Genomic DNA, 17,095 nt, shown 5'->3' on the forward strand with positions numbered 1-17,095 from the left:
AGGTCAGGGGAGCTTTGTGGTGCTGGGACACTGGGTCCTTTCTAAGGAGCACATCAAATCTTTGTCTTTAGCAGGGCAGTCCCCCTGTGATGGAGAGGTCTCTTCTCTGTACGAGGGGCCGGGTATGGTTTGTGCTCAGATGGATGTGGAAATACAGGCCTCGTCTATCAGGAAGGGATGACAGGCTCCAAAGACTTCACTTGGCAAAAGTGAGAGCTAGCTTGCTTGCTTCTTTCGTTCCTTCTCCTCCTTCTTTCCCTTCTCTCCTTTTCCTTCCTTCCTCTTTACTTCCAGTACATCCCTGCTAGTTTCCCTTCACTCCTGCAGGTCCCCTCCCCCGACAGATCCACGCCTCTTTTCCCTTTAGAAAAGAGCAGGGCTCCCAAGGGTATCAGGTGAACGTGGCATGATAGGAAACAAGGCACAAACCCTCTTACAAAGCCTGGGTGAGGCAACCCAGTCGGAGGAAAGGGGTCCCAAGAGGAGGCAAAAGAGCCAGGCACCCCCCACTGTCACTATTAGGAGTCCCACACAACAGAAGACAATCTAACAACCATATATGCCGCGGGCCTAGGGCAGACCCACGCAGGCTCCTTGATCGCTGCTTCCGTCTCTGTGAGCCTTGCTTAGTTGATTCTGTAAGCCATGTTCTGCTGGCGTCCTTGACCCCTTCTGGCTCCTACCATTCTTCCTCCCCCCTCTTCCCCAGGGTTCCCTGAGCTCCAAGGGGAGAGCCCTGATGCAGATGGAGATCTCCAATTTGGGCTTTCTCTGTACCTAATCTTCGGCTGTGATTCTCTGCATCTACTCCCACCGGCTGGTAGGGAAGCTCTCTCTGATGATGACTGAGATAGGTAAGGATCTACAAGGGTGCCCGAGGCCATGGGTAATGATCAGGTGCCGAGACAAGCTACAGTGGTGATGACTGCATCCTTCCTATAGGTGGCAGCAACATCTTACTCAGTCTTGAACACTCAGCACAAACGTGGGATGGCTTATGGGATGTTCTTAACCTGTGTCTCTCAAATAAATGACCGGAACTGGTAAAATGTAGCAAACAGAGGGAATTCTTTGCTTTGTAATTGTCCCCACAGGCTCCTAGTTGTTTAGGAGGATGGCTTGCTTGGTCAGCCTATGGGGAGGCTCTGGATAGCTTCAGGAAACCATATGATTAAAATGTTAGATGGTTAGGACTTTTGCATGTCTTGGCTGCTATATGGTTATATCATTGACTGGCTAGGCTGTTCTGTGTCTATAAGGTCATACCATGAAGCTATTGAATGGCTAGGCCATAGTATGTTGTAGGTGGCCGTATGATTAAGTTGTTGAATGGTTGGACTGTGGTATACGGAAGCTGCTATGCAGTTAAGATGTTGAACGCTGAAGCTTTGGCATGTGTTGGGTGCTGCATGGTTTGTGTATGTCAGTACACACACACACACACACACACACACACACACACACACACACACACCGTACCAAGCACCACACCTACAACATCTCATTTAAATTCATGTTAGTATGACGTACAACAAAATATTCAGCAAACATTCTCTCATGCTGCATGAACCCGAGCCTCCAAGAGATTCTCTACAAAACTCCTCTTTTCCAGCTATTCCCTGAATCTCTGAAAAATTGCTATGTACTATGTAGGCACCAACTCTTAACATTTCAATATTTTCTGTTGTTGCTTTTTGCCTCTGCCATAAACTATGTCCCTAACTTCTGATCAGCTCCTTAAATTTACCAGTCCCATGTGATCTCTAAATATCCCACCATCTCAAAAATCCAGTTTCATTTGCTGCAGTAACTGGTGTAGTGTTCACTGGTGATGTCTTGGGATTTCACCCCTACGTAGATTTAACCATGTCACAGTGTGTTGCTGGATAACACTTCCAGAGAAGTTACACACATTGAGGCTGGTGACCTATGACTCCGCATGCCCCCTCAATCCCCCCCAACTCAGTGTGTGTGTGTGTGTGTGTGTGTGTGTGTGTGTGTGTGTGTGTGTGTTTAGAAATGTGCACTAAAGCAAACCTGGAGTGCTTCAGTGGAGAGAAGGCCTAGAGCTAGACACTGATGATGAGGGTGGGAGAGGGGTGGTTGATCCAAGCCTGGCAACACCTAGACTTCTTCCTGCATCAAGAGGTGTACAGAGGATGTAGTACAAGGAGAGTAAATGGTTTGGGTAGGCGGAGGGTGGGCTGCGCTTACAAGATGGTGGCATATCTTTCTGGGTCAGTTAAATTTTATAGTGCGGTGTTTTTACTGAAGAGTCAGGCAGGTGGTTTTAAAGGTAGATTTACTACATATGTGACTTTCTCAAGCAGCCTTCAATAGGATGGGCAGGGGAAGGGAAAATGATTTGAGAAGGCTGTCATTGGTTGTATGAAGACAATACAAGCTGCCTAGTGCGAGGGTCTACTGGCTTCCTGAAATAGCATTCAGGCTTTGGGTACAGTGGCTATCTGCTTTACAATCATTAGTATTCAAATATTTACAGTTAACAAAACTAGTGTTCCAAGGCTTGTGGCTGGAATTGCCAATTTGATTCAGTACTGATGTTTAGCTGTCCAGATGTGAAGTTGCAAGCCTGTCTTTGAGACTTGGAAGGTTTATGTGGACTCCTAAAATGGAAGTGGGCTTGGAGGTAACGTATAGGTAGCCAAAGATGGCTATTAAAAGAGATTTCCATACCAGCACAGGCTACCATTTCTTGCAAAAAGGAACGTAGGTTGCTCCCCACCCTAGCCCAAGAGGTAGCTAGAGCATCACCATAGGCTGGCAGAGCATAGGTGCATGATGGGAAGAGTGGCAGGTTAGAGCCAACATCTTTGTATGGCACAGGATAATAAAGATGACGATGGCTCAGGATGTGGCATGTTGGTAGAATGCTTGCTTAGTGTGTGCAAAACCTTGGGTTCATTTGGTCACACGAAATCAAATGTGGCGGCTAACACTTGTAGTTCCAGCACTTGGGAGGTGGGTACCATGAGGAGCAACAGTTCAAGGTTATCCTTCCTTGGCTACTTAACATTACACCCTGTCTCCAAACAAAAGCAAAACATCAAAAATAAGAGCAACCGTAACCTGTGGTTGACTAGAAATCTGTGTGGCCAGAAGATTGTCACTTTCTAACAGGACACTAGACTCTTAGTTTCCACGCCAAGCCTGAGTTGTGACTATGCTTAATTGCCAATTGCCTTATAAAGAGAATGAACGAAGTCACATGATCAGCACAGAGTCTGACTCACATCGAGAGCCCAGTTCCTATTTTTTTTTTTTAATGTAGATTTCATATTTGTACAAATGGAAAGAGAGGTCTAAGAAGTTTGGGCTCTACTGTTTTGAATTTGGGTCCCATGTGTTTACTTGAGCATTTACCGGTAGGCATCCCCCTCTCCTTAAGTGACCTAAGGTTAGACAGACACTACTACCCTACTACAGCTAATAAGCATGGAATAAATTCTCCCTAAATAAAGACCTCCCTAAATTTCTGCTGCTGGAGTCATGGATGTAAACCTGCCCTGGAAGAGCTGGTAAGTATCTGCTAATGGGTTCAGTGTGCTAATCAGCTTATTAGAATTCATTCTGCTAGAATTCAATAAATATTTATTAAGCTGAAGGTAAGGGTGGATATATGTCGTATGATCTTTGTCCTTGGAGAATTGACTTGGTAGTAAAAGCAGAAAGTAACAGGAAGGATTCTGCAGAGCCAAAGCCCCACATCTCTCTAGGCCAGAAAACGAGGACCCTTAGAAGAACCGAAGGAGAAGGGGAGCTTCAGGGAACTTGCAGCAGATTTTAGAGGCTCCATGTGACATCTGCTTCTCCCTCTGAAAGAGGGTTTGTGTGTAAAGATCTCCGTGAAGAGTAAAAATAGAAGCAAGGCTGAACATCTTGGTGCTGTCTCCATGAACAAATATCAAATATGACCCGGGAGGATGTCAGAGGCTGGAAAAGCAGACACACAGAATGGCCATTTGTGTAACAGGGTAAAAACACATCACAGAGCTCCATCGACTAATCACCTCTGAAGGGAACAAAGAGATTTCAATAAGTAAGAGGGAAGGAGGATGTGTGCACCTTGCAGAAACATTTAAGGATTGGGAAGAGAAAATATTGCCATCATTAAATCTGGATCCATAAACTCCTTTATTAGTGTCTATTTTCTCACATGTAAAGTATGTAATAATTTTAAATAATAATAACAACCACAAAAGTTGTAAAAATAAGACAGAAATATCACCAATTGCAACTATATTCTTGTATCTAGTCCCAAAGCCCTTTAGGTAAGAATTCCTGCTAAGAGAGTAACGCAAAACAGAAAATGTGTATTTTACACTAGATTCTGGATTTAGAATCAGAACTTTGATGAGACAATGTTATCAGTCAAGAAGAGACAAACTGTAATTTACTGGTTTATAAAAGAAGGGATGGAGAGATAGCTAGCGTTGATGCCTCTGAGCTTGCTGACCTGAATTTAAACCCTGAGACCAACATGGTGGAAGAAGATGACAGAACCCTCCAAACTTTCCTCTGACATCCACACACATGTGTACCCTGATTTACACACATGAGAGATGTACTAATTTTTTTTTAGGGCAATGACAAGCACAGGGTTCACACTGGAACAGGCATTAAGTCAACAGTGCACACCCACATGAACTTGGGTGAGTTTCTGCACTTGAAGCTTCCTGTTTGTATGTACATTGAAGAGAATCCCAGCTGGGGAGAGTTACAATGCTTCACTTTTGCCTTCGCTTTTTGAATTTTTTGAATAATTATATATACTTCCAGGGTGTAGTCTGATATTTCAGCACACTGTGTATTCATCAGAGTATGGTAACTCCCACTTTTATCTCTTTATCACTTCTTTCCTTGGGATTTTTAGCTCCCTTCTTCTAGTTGATTCTTCATAAAATAAACAGGAAGTTATCACTGAACACAGTCACCCTACTATGCTAACACATCAGTCTACTCGGCATTTTTGCTGTTGAATTCCCTTAAAGCATAAGTCCCAAGGCAAACTCCCAAGAAACATGATAAACTAAGGCAATGCCACTCCTTCCTTAAACAATTATAGGAAATTGTTTAAGGAGAGATTGATGGTTAATGAGATTTGGTGTTTAAGGGGAGACTGCTACTTATTTGACTATTACTACATTTTCACAGTGGCCCTACCCTTTCAATTTTTTTAAAAAGACATTTATTATTTTACTTCCACAGGAGTGTTGGGGATTAACTTGGTACCTGAGCACTTGTCTAGAATAGGAAAACAACAACTCAATCCTATGACCTGGTCCATTTTGAACATTGTGAATACATGCAAAAAAGAGCAGGGGTGTGTTAAATAAAATAAATACTAGCCCCAGATGAGTAAATCCCAATGCAAAAGCACAAGAAACATGATAAACTAACACAATACAACTCCTCCCAAAATTAACAATTTAATCTGAGTGGATAAAATGAAACCCTAGACAAAGGATACAAAATAATGATCATAAATATGTTCAAAGAAATCAAACAGGACAAAAATAAACTCCAGAATAGATTTCAGCACAAATAAACATGAAAATTAAATAAGGAATTCAATACAGGATAGGAAAGTGGAATTCAATTAAGAGTTACAAATAATGAAGAAGAAAAAAGGCAGCTTGAAATACTGGAAATGTAAACTTCAATAATGTCAAATAAAAATGTCCCTGAAAAATAGGATAGTTCAAAGGGGGCTCCAAACATCAAGCCTTAAAAACAGAAAAGGAACTGGAACATTTAAACAATGATAAACATAAACTAATTAAAACATATTAAAAAGAACACTAAGAACTATGGGATATGATGGAAAGACCATATCTATGCATCATGAGCAGAGAAGAAGGAGAGGAACTTCATGAAAAAGGCAGAAAAAAACATTAAAAAAAATCATAGCAGAATATTTCACAAGTATATGGAAAGATACCCACCCAAGTACAGGAGGCATTTAGAATGATAAGAAGACAGGACCATAAAAAAGTATATTATAGTTAAAACATTAATATACAGAGCAAAGAAAATACATTTAAATCTACACATGAGAAACAAATGGTACATACAGGCAGCCACATCAGAATAACAGTTGGTTTCTCTAAAGAAACTTTAAAACCTAGAAGGATTTAAATCCTGAAAAATTGATTACTCCTAGTAAAATCATCCATCATAATTGAAAAAGAAAGAAAGAAAGAAAAAAAAAAACTTCCCACAATAATAGGCTAAAAGAAGTAATGACGGTCAAGCCATCTCTGTAGGAGATGCTGCAAAGACTCCTGCAGACTGAAGAGAAAGGTGAACACATCCACAAGGCTACAGGAAGGATGAAGCTATGCCGGAACAACAGCGAAGCAAATGAGGGACAGTGGAACACCAAAGATTACAAATAGCCCGAGACAGTAATTAAACAGTAACTTCAATACCGTAGTCTGAGTAACTGATAGGTCGTTTTGAGAAAAACTAAACAGAGAAATATTTGAGTTACACGACAACCAGGATCAAAAGGATCTAACAGCCATCCACAGGACATTGCACACAAACAGTGCAGAACACACATTCATCCCAGCAGCCTTTAGAATTTCTCTGAAATCGCTCGTATAACATGACACAAAGCAAGCCTTAACAGATACAAGAAAGTTGTATTTTATCTGACCACAATGGATGCTAGCTCTCCACAGCAAGATAAACCACAGAACATATACAAACTCAAGGGGGATTAAACAGCATACTATCAAATAAAAAACAGAGCACTGAATAAACCAAGAAAAAACGAACTTCAAGAATGATATGAAGATGAATGCAACCTAGGAGAACCTATGCACTATAATGAGAGAAATCCTAAAATGAGAGTGTACTGCTCAAGTGCCTACATTAAAATCCAGAGAGGTCTCAAATGAATACATAAATGACGCACATCAGGGTCTCCGAAAATTAAGTCAAATCTTAAGGCAGTATACAGAAATAAATATAGCTTAGGGCAGAATTTAATGAATCGAAATGGAAAAAACAATTACAATAGTAGCAATAACAAAATACAAAGCATAAAACAGCTATATTTTAAAAAGATAAGCAAGATTGCAAATCCTTAGCCAAACTAAAAAAAAAAAAAAGAAACAGAGAAGACTAAAAGTAATTAGAGTTTCAAAGGGACACACTGCCATAGATACTCATTAAATCAATACAACATACTTTAAAAATATTTATGGGAGTGTACTGGAGAGATAGCTCAGCAGTTAAGAGCACTGGCTGCTCCTTATGAGGTGTGGATTTAACAAGCACCCATGATGGCTGATAGTCATCTATAACTACAGTTCTAGGGGATCTGATGCCTTCTTCTGGCCTTCATGGACACCAGCAACAAATGTGGTACAGATGAACATGTAGGCAAAGCACTCATACATATATATAAAGATAAAATATACAACACATGACACATGAAGAAAATTAGGGGCTGGGAAAAGAGGTCAATCAGTAAAGTGCTTGTTTTCATGAGAACATGAATTAAGACCCTGGAACCTGAAGTAAAAAAGCTAGGCATTTTGGTGTGTATTTGTAATCCCATCACTGGGGAGGTGGAGAAAGACAGCAAAGACCAGGACAATGAGAAGTCCTTTTTCAAATAGCAAAGTGGATGGTTCCTGGGAAATATCATTCAAGGTTGTCATACATATCCACAAACACACATGTACACACACACACACACACACACACACACACACACACACACACACACACATGATAGACAAATCTCCCTCTTGAACAATAGATGCACAAATAATAAAATACTCCAAATAATCTAATAACACATGAAAAAGCTCATTTACCATGACCAAGCTGGCTTCATTCCAGAAATACAAGAATGGTTCAATACATAATGTAATCATAGGCGTTCACAGTCAAGTTGACAGAATTTTGAACCACCTGGGAGACAGACTTCCACACACATCTGTGAGGGATTATTCAGTTTCTGATCATGCTTGTAGAAGATTATCTTGACTATGTTCATTGATGTGGGAAGACCCATCTTCACTTCAGAGGAGGGCCATTCCCTAAGAGTAGAATCATGCAAGGTATAAAGTGGAAAGAGTGCGTTGATCAAGGGCATTCATCATTTTGGTGTGTAATCTTAGCACTGAGAAGGCAGAGAGAGAGGCAAACTTCCTGATTGTGGATGCTATGTGACCAGGTGTTTCTATTTCCTACTGCCCTTTCTTCCATGACATGATGGACAGTAGCTCAAACTGGGAGCTGAAAGAAACTGTTTCTCTTTTCAGTTGTTTTTATTAAGTTATTTTATCATTGCAACAAAGATAGAAAATAAGCCATATAGAAATCAATAAATGTAATACATCCTATAAATGGGCTCAAGGGCAGAAATTATATGATTTTCTCAATAAATGCAGACTTTTCTTTTGATAAAATCCAGCATCTCTTTATGACAAGAGACCAAAGAGATTAGGGATAAAAGGAATATATCTCAACAAAGTAAAGATTTTATATGACAAGTCTACAGCCAACACTATACCAAGTGAGGGAAAACTCAAAGCATTTCCACTACAATCAGGAACAAGACAAGAGTCTCTCCACCTCTATTTAATATAGTACTTGAAGTCTTAGCTCAAGCAAAAAGATTGGTGGGGTATAAGAGGGATACAAATAAAGCAAAAACAAGTCAAAGTCCCCTTAATTGTGCGTGACACAATTCCATATATAAGAGACTCCAAAGACTCAACCAGACTCTTACAGCTGATAGGTACTTTCAGCAAGGTAACAGGATACAAAATGGGCATGCAAAATCAGCAGCCTTCCCACATACCAAAGATGAACATACTGAGAATGACATTGATGAACAATTCCATTTGCAACAGACTCCAAGACATGGCTTGGGATAAACCTGACTAACAAAATTAAGACCTCTGCAATGAAAACACAGAAAGAAAGAAATTGAGGAAGACACTAGAATATAGAAAGGCCTCCTATGCAGACTGGAAGAATCAATATTGTGAAAATGACTATTTTACCAGAAGCAATCTACAGATTCAATGGACTTCCCAGCATCCCCTCTGCCCATGTAGCTCTTCACAGAAAGAGAAATAGCCATGGTTCTTACACAAATACCAAGAAGATAAAACTGGCAGCCCTGCCATGTAGCAGCAGGTGTGCTAAGCAATTAGGCGCATATGTGCACATCTTGACTCCCTACCTTCAGAGACAATGGAGCCTTTTCTGGTGCTCCTGTTCTTCTTCCCTCCATCCATCAGTTCTTCCTGTATAAAGGAAGTCCTCAGCCCACTGAGAACCCATGATCCTGGAGTGATATTCTGTCACAGGCTGTGAAGCCCAAACTGTTGTTCCTATGGGTTGGTCCAGATACGCAGGGAAAAAAGGCTGCATGACAGGGCTTATCAGAGAATGGGTGAGGTCTGCATCACAGTGCTGTTAAATAGCCAATAGGAAGAAGATGTATTGGAAAAAACACTTTAAATTAGACTATCCTACCAATTCATTCAGTTTTCATTATATGAGTCACTGTCGATATTTCAATTTGGTGATTTTGCCACAGTGATCCTACTCAATTTTTTGTTTCACAAAGTAAGTTTAAAGGAAAAGATGATCCTTGTATGCATTTAAGAAAGTCCCAGTACAAATTACAGCCAGGAGAAAATGCCAGGTAAATAAAGATGGCAGTTGTTGGTACTGTGCCTCCATTCAAAGGATGTGGTGAGGTGGGATTAGCACTCCTGAAATTTGGTTTTGAGGATGTCCAGTTGTGAAGAAATGCCAGGTTGTGAAGGCACTGACACCTGGTTCCTAACGATAGGATTCATTATCCATACTTTTATGGGATAAGCTGGCCAAGTCTTCCCAGGTGGAGAACTCGGGAGAGTAACAATGCTTTTATATTAAAGCACATATACACAAATGTTTTGGAATGAAATACACAATCAAGTTGAGTGTTTAGCATGTAAAGCGGAGCCTTTGAGACATTTCACAGTAAGTTTTAACCTCTGAACTCAGAAGTTATTCTCTGTCCTCACAGAAACTTGGAGTGGCACTGGCTTAGGGGACCGCTGAACAAGAGTCAACCCTACTATGGATGGAGAAGCCCCTTGGGGTGGGCCAGGTGTTTCCTAACAGTACTCTGGTCCAGTTTGCATCTCATCAGGTGTTTTTGTGCAGGTGTGCAAGTGCACAGATGAGCCCAGATGTCCATCACACATTCACCTACTGCATTTTACCATACATTCCTTTGCAGATATCATGCACCCACTTCATAACTCTGAACAGATAAAAAGTACAACTGGCCTTCTATAGCCAGAGGTCTAGCATTTATGAAGAAAAACAACTGCAGATCGAAAATAATTGGAGAAAATAATTGTGTCTGTACTGAGCATATACAAGCCTTTTTTTTTCTTCTTGCCATTATTCCCTAATCAATACAGTATAGCAAGTATTCACCTGGAACCTATACTCTATTTGGTTTTGTAAATCATCTAGAGATGCTTAAAGTATCCAAGAGTGTGTACAATATTCTTTGTAAATGCTACACCATTTTAATAAGGGACTTGAGCACCCACAGATGTTGGCAACCATTGAGGTCATATAACTCTCCTCTGTAGTGACCAAGGAAGGACTGAGTAACTTTCCTAATGGAGCAGATACTGGTGTGGGGAAACAGATCTCAATTACACATGAGTGTGGTACCATGTAGTCGTCACTGATTTCTTTCCCTACCACATTCCCCTTTTACTCTGATTTCCCTCCATTTACAAGGAAGGCGTTCCATCCACAAAGGATAATGTCACAAAGGAACCTGAGTAGAGTCCTACCAATTCATGGTCAAGTTTAAAAGAGACACTTCCAGAGATGAGGCAGCAACAAGTTGGTTGAGCCAGTTTCTTTTCACTCCACAAGGGATAAAACTGATCCCTTGGTGCTCAAAGGTAGAATAGGAGCTAGGAGCTGGAACCAGAGAGTCAGATGCCAGCAAAGGCCTCTAAAGAGCACCCCAAGTTCAAGCAACCCCCACAGAGTAGCACCATGGTGACTGTGTGCCAGCACATCATGGCATCATGGACTCCACTGCCCCAGTGTGGTCCTAGCACAACTTTGAGCTGCTCCTTGCTGCCTTTCTGCCTCCTTACTGGATGCTCTATGTCAAAGTGATAGGTTTGGGGTGTTCATTTATTTTTTTTCAAATTCTTCAGTAATTTCATCCATGAAACCAATGTATTTATACCATATTCTCCCTTTCTGCTCCCTGAATATATCTCCTTCTCAATCTCATTTCAATTTCTTCCTCCACCTCTTCTTCTTTACCCCACTGAGTCCAATTAGTGCTGCTCACGTGCACACGGGTGTATGGTGTCCCTCACTGCTGAAGACAACTGACTCTGTCTCCCTCAGAGGTCACCAGCTGCCAATCATTCCTGAGCTATAGGTTGGGCTTCCTGAGTCCCTCCCATTTCCATACTGTGTATGGCCTTGTCCTATGCAGATCTTGTGCAGATGACCAAAAGTGCTGTGAACTAATGAGTGCAGCTGCTCTGTCATATCCAGAAGACAGGATTTAAAAGCAATCTTCCTTGCCTTGTGGTTTTTATAATCTTTCTGGTCCTTCTTCCACAATTATACCTAGACCTTGGGGATAGGGAAATTTAGCAAGGCCCCATTCCTTGTTCTTGACCTAGCATTACCTTCTTTCTTAATTTTCAAATACCTGGAGCATTCATGCCGGGTGCCTTTTTGTCCTCTCCTCTGACAATTCTGGCCCCTTACTTAACGCCCACTGCCCAGTCCTACTTCTTGAACAAGCTCTGCTCATGCTGCCACACGGTGTTTGCACAGGCCCTTTCCTCCGCTCGAGCCCATCCTTCTCTAGATCATTCTGGCTGCCTCTTGCTTTTTACTGAAGTGGAAATGCTTTCTCAGTTCTCCTGTGTCCTCTCTGCCCAGGTTAGGTGGCTTTGTTTTGATGTTTGACATTGACCATTAACTTATATGGGTTGCCCGTCTTCTTTTCTAGTGGGCTGCAGACTTTCTTGTGAACCACTCATCCTCAGTGCCTATGACAGCTTGGCCAGGAAGGAAGTTGGAAAGGAAAGAAGTGGTTTTAGATGAGACTTGGGGACATTCTAAGTGAGTATCCTGGGAATGTCTTATGGAGACTGAGATATTTAACCTGAGAAGGAATGGATCCTGAGGAATTAAGATTCTTGAACACATTTCAAGTGAAGGAACCTCAGCAGTAAAAGAGTAAGGTGGCTAAATGCCTGGTCACCATGCACTATAATTTGGGAAAGTTTTGGCTTATTTAACATCCCTTTTAGAAGGATCCAGCCACCTCTTACCAAACCCACAAACACAGTGAATGAGTCAGGCTGGCTTCTGTGACGCATACTGCCAGCTTTTGGTAATGTCAAGACTGTCATGCCATGTGAGGACATACTGAACACAGAAGACTGCAGTGTCCCCCTGGGAGCTCAGTAAAGATCCTTCCCCTACGATGATTTTGTTGAACCTCCTTTGAAACAATGCCACTCTGACTTCCAGAAGTCTAGCTTACAATATATAGAACCAGAAAGAAGAGAAAAGGGAAAATATTAAGACCGCCACAACTTTGACCAGCCACATAGAATATTCTGGGGGAGCACTAATGTGCTCTTGATACATGAGTCTTAGACATAGAAGAGGAACAGAGAAGTGAGGTTGTAGTCACGACTAAATTAACCAACTCTGCACTTGAATCTCCTCAGGATGACACAGATAGAGTACAGCAAGGAGAAAAAAGATACCATGGTATCTGCAAATCTCAGAACCCAAGACTTCCTGTCCAACAGAAGTGCCAACAAGTATCTGCTTTCTGTGCAGTCCACCCTCTTCCTTCATTGTAAAGATCTCTGGCCTAGGCACAGAAATTGCCCACCTGCCATTTGAGGAGAAAGCTCATTTACAAACACATGGAAATGTTAATTTACAACACATAAAGAATTTGGTTAAGTATCTAAAATTCAAAATGTTCCAACTGTTGAACCTTTGAGGGCCAACCCTATGCCACAAGTAGAAAATTACATCCTCATCTCCTGTGAGTGGCTGCAGAGAAAATGAAAGCACACTAAAAATCTGGAGTGAAGTCTCCTTCCTTCTGTCTACAAGATGAGCACAAGACATAAAACAATTCCATGTTTAGACATGGGTCCCTTCCCTAAGACAGCTCATTATGCACATTTTAAAAATCTCAAATCAAAAAATCTGAAACATGATTGGTCCTAATCACTTCAGACAATGTGCACACACCACACATATCCTTTGGACATTTGCTGAGTGCTCAGGTACTGTGCAAAATGGTGTGCATTAAACAGATGATGCAGAATAGTCTTATTTTCCATGGTCCTAGAATTAGTGAAGACAACCAGCAATGCTGTCTTCATGACATGTGAGTCACTTGAAGGCATTCCATAAATAAGTGCAACAGCTGATGTTTATTATGTCATACTCTCGGTAAGTATATAAAGGACATACACTTAATGTATCTGAATCTAACATCCATGTTGAGTCAAATATGTATTTTGCAGCAGAAATTATTTATTCACTTAACAAACATCCCTTGCAAGCCACTTATATTCAGACATAAAATCGCTAGAGACCATTCCATATGTGACAGACAGTTTAAATGAAGTGCTAAAGCCACCGCCACACACCCATAAAGCAGCCTGTTTTTACGTGTTGCCTCTCATTCCCGTTTGCCTTTGCTCATTTCATTTCTGCTCTTGGCGCTATTTAAATAAAAGCTTTCTTTCTTTCCTCTACAAATGTTTGTGGCATCTATTTTACACCAGCTTAACACAGCCTTAACTACACTAAAAATACACACTCCCTAGATTGCTTTTTGAAACAGGAAAATGTTTATGATGTCTATCAAAGAAACACTGAACTTATCAGTCAAATTTCACTTAAAATGTCAGATGAGTTGGATAAAAAAAATCTGTACCTACAATTCATTTCTGAACAATGTATGGCTATTGCTTTCCTTCCAAAGGAAAAAAATGTACCCCCCCACCAAATGTTCTGGTTCTTTCAGAATGGAATGTCCAAATAAAGTCATGTATGGCTACTGCAGGTTTACCCCACATTCTGTGCTTGCCAGCTTGGTTGGCTCTTTTGTCAGAAAGAAAGTTTTAGTCCCAGTTCTTCAATAAGACAAAGTATCAGTTCTAAATAGAATCAATGGGGAAGCAGGATGAGATGCATGCAAATCGCTTCCTAACCCAGGAACAAATCTGAGGCAATGTGCAGAGCAAGCGTCCCCAGACACAAACAGCCATGCAAACAAGCAATGTTGGGCCAACCAAATCGCTGAGCTATTTAAATCTAAAGAATTTGACAGGCAAAATGCATTCCTATTGTCCCAGGCCCCAAATACATGAGTGCAAGGGCAGAACCAAGAGTCCATGACTTACATGCAAATATTTTGTCCTAGACCAAAGAACGTGCTATTGATGGGGTTACAGTCTTTGGAGCAGATTTTACAAAACTTCAGCATTCTTTTCTAAGAGAGATGGAGAGAGGGACCAAGGTACACAGGGTCACCCAGCTAGCTGGATGCAGATAAGATGAAAACACAGGTGTCTGGCGCCATGTTCACTGTCTCCTTCTCAGTTTTATTCTGGCACCACACAATGAGAAGAGAGAGAAGTACTTAAAGTCCCTAGCACTCTAACTTGTGTGAGTGAGGCCATCATCCAATGATACTGATTGGATGGGCTCATGGATGCTGTTCCAGGTCATCCTGGTTCTACAGTCATATGCCACTTAATGATAAAGAGGTGCTCTAAGGAGTGTATCACTAGTCATGTTCAGGACTGTGCCAAAACCTTAGTGTGTGCTTTCACAAACTAAAATGGTTATGGCCATCCCTAGGGGCTCTAATGTCAAAGGGTTCGCTCTCATATAATGTAGTTCCCTGTGGGTGGAAATGTTACAAAGTATGTGGTCGAGGCTTAGGATCTGCTGCTGTATGAATGGAGACTGAGGAATCTCAAAAATGAGATTGCTCATTATGAACTCTAAGGGATTACTCCAAAGGAACTCAGACTTATTTGACAAGCACAGGGAGTCCTCCCCACAGTTGAAAACACCATGTTTCGGAGACCGGTGCTGAAGCAGGCCACCATGCGGTGACATCCTCACAACATGTTGGCAGCAGCTACTGTGCACCCAAGAAAAGCACACTGGCAAAATACCCAGAAGTCTGGGTCTGGCAATTGCTAATGGGGAGACCTGGTGCTACTTAATTAACCTGTGCCATCTGAAGATGCATTCTCTCAACTGTAAACTAAGAAGAATAATTAATTGCTTGCAACCTTTCCAGGCAACTGTGGAGATCCACACTGACTGTGTGTAAAATAAAGAGAAGCTGGGAAGATCTTTTCTATCAAGGGCTTGTTCTTTCTTTTCTTGTGGCTATCCAAGAAGCTGCAAAACAGCAGTTCCCAATGTTTGGTGCTGCTGCTGCTGCTGCTGCTGCCGCCTTGAAATCCTGAAGAAGCTGTCTTTAAAATACACCATCCTGGGTTCTACCCAAGACTCACTGGACTTCAGACCATGGCCCAGGAGCTGTCTTAGGAAATCTTCATACTGGAGCACATGCCTGAGAGAAATCCAGGAGAAGCTGCATTCCAGGTGTGCTTTGGTGGTTTGGCACTCTGGGAAGTTTCCCACACAGACAATGTTCAGCATGCTGATTGGAGTTAGCAAAAGACCCACAGATGTCCGTCTGACCACAATCTTCAAATTCTACCTCCCAATGCCTCTACCAAAACCAGCCTTTCCCTTCAATCCTGGAAACCACACGGGATGCCAGGCACACATGTCCTCAGTTTTCCTAAGACCTTCCCTGGGCTTCCTAGGTCCCTTCCTTGGCTTACAGCACCTTACAAGCAGCTATACCCCTATTGTGAGGCTATAGATTATGGATAAAGCACTTGCATATTGCATGTATGACCTGGGTTCCATCTCCAGTACCACACTACAACAACCCCACCACTGTTGCAAGGTCAGCAATGGATCTGGAGATAGACACCTGGAGACTGATGACTGACCCCCTTCACCTACCCTGCTTTTCCATGCATCTTTCTGCTGACCTTCTGCCATTCGCTCACTGCATGCTAAACACACCTCGCAGGATGCGTCAGCCCAACTTGCAGCTTCAGGAAGGAGTATGGCAAAGTCACCTATGATAACCTTAACGAAAACAACAGGAGGACAAGCTTCACATAGCTGCCAAGCCTCTCTCTGGCTCATCTCATTTTTAATGACCTCTTTGACAAGAGGCTGTAGCTCCTGGCAGGTCTGATCTTCTAGGGCACTGTACAAACAGGAAAGAGGGGCCAGGAAAGTGCCCTTGGCTGCTAAGAGGCATTGCATTTCAAAGGGCTGTTTTCAGTGAGGACCAGATGTGCACTGGAGGTAAGGGATTAAAACTATGCACTGGAGGTCTGAGGAGGAAGCAAAATGGAGGATTTCTACCACAAAGCTTTACTGCTGTTTCTCCCTCAAAACCACCATTGGGCTTTTAAGTGACATCAACCACAAGTCCCTTCCCAGAACAAGGCATTATCCAAAAAGTTAATGTAGAAGAAAAAATGCCATGTGGCTTAACCCAGGCTGCTGAAGCTATATGGGCTAGGTAGCAGTCAACTCCATCCCCTTTGACTAGTTTGGTGTGTTCTGAATGGGAACAAGAATGCTGACCTCGAGTCCTGTGCAGGTGTTCTGGCTTGCCCCTCAAAATACTGCTCGCCACAAAAGAGCCTTATGGTACAGAGACAGTGCCCAAAGCTTAGAATGTACTTAATTCTTTGTTTGGTTGTTTTGTTTTCATTTACTTTAAAAGAAGAAGAGGGGGAAGAAGAGAACCAATAAGAACACGAAATGGAGGTGGGGAAAAAGTGAGTCTCTAATTTTCTTCCATGGCTGCCCTCTATAGCTTACAAAGCACTTTCACAGGTGGGAGAACTCAGTGACACAGGTTTCTGGTGAAAAGTCTCATTCTGACCTCGGCTCC

General features: G+C 41.9%; 1 protein-coding gene across 6 annotated transcripts in view; it reads right to left on the reverse strand.

Annotated features, from left to right (window-relative positions):
* The window catches only part of St6gal2 (ST6 beta-galactoside alpha-2,6-sialyltransferase 2), a 68,719-nt gene that overhangs the window by 38,057 nt on the left and 13,567 nt on the right, over positions 1 to 17,095 (reverse strand). The gene's annotated exons all lie outside the window — the stretch shown is intronic.

The sequence above is a fragment of the Onychomys torridus genome, chromosome 18, assembly GCF_903995425.1.
Source record: "Onychomys torridus chromosome 18, mOncTor1.1, whole genome shotgun sequence".
NCBI lineage: Eukaryota > Metazoa > Chordata > Mammalia > Rodentia > Cricetidae > Onychomys > Onychomys torridus.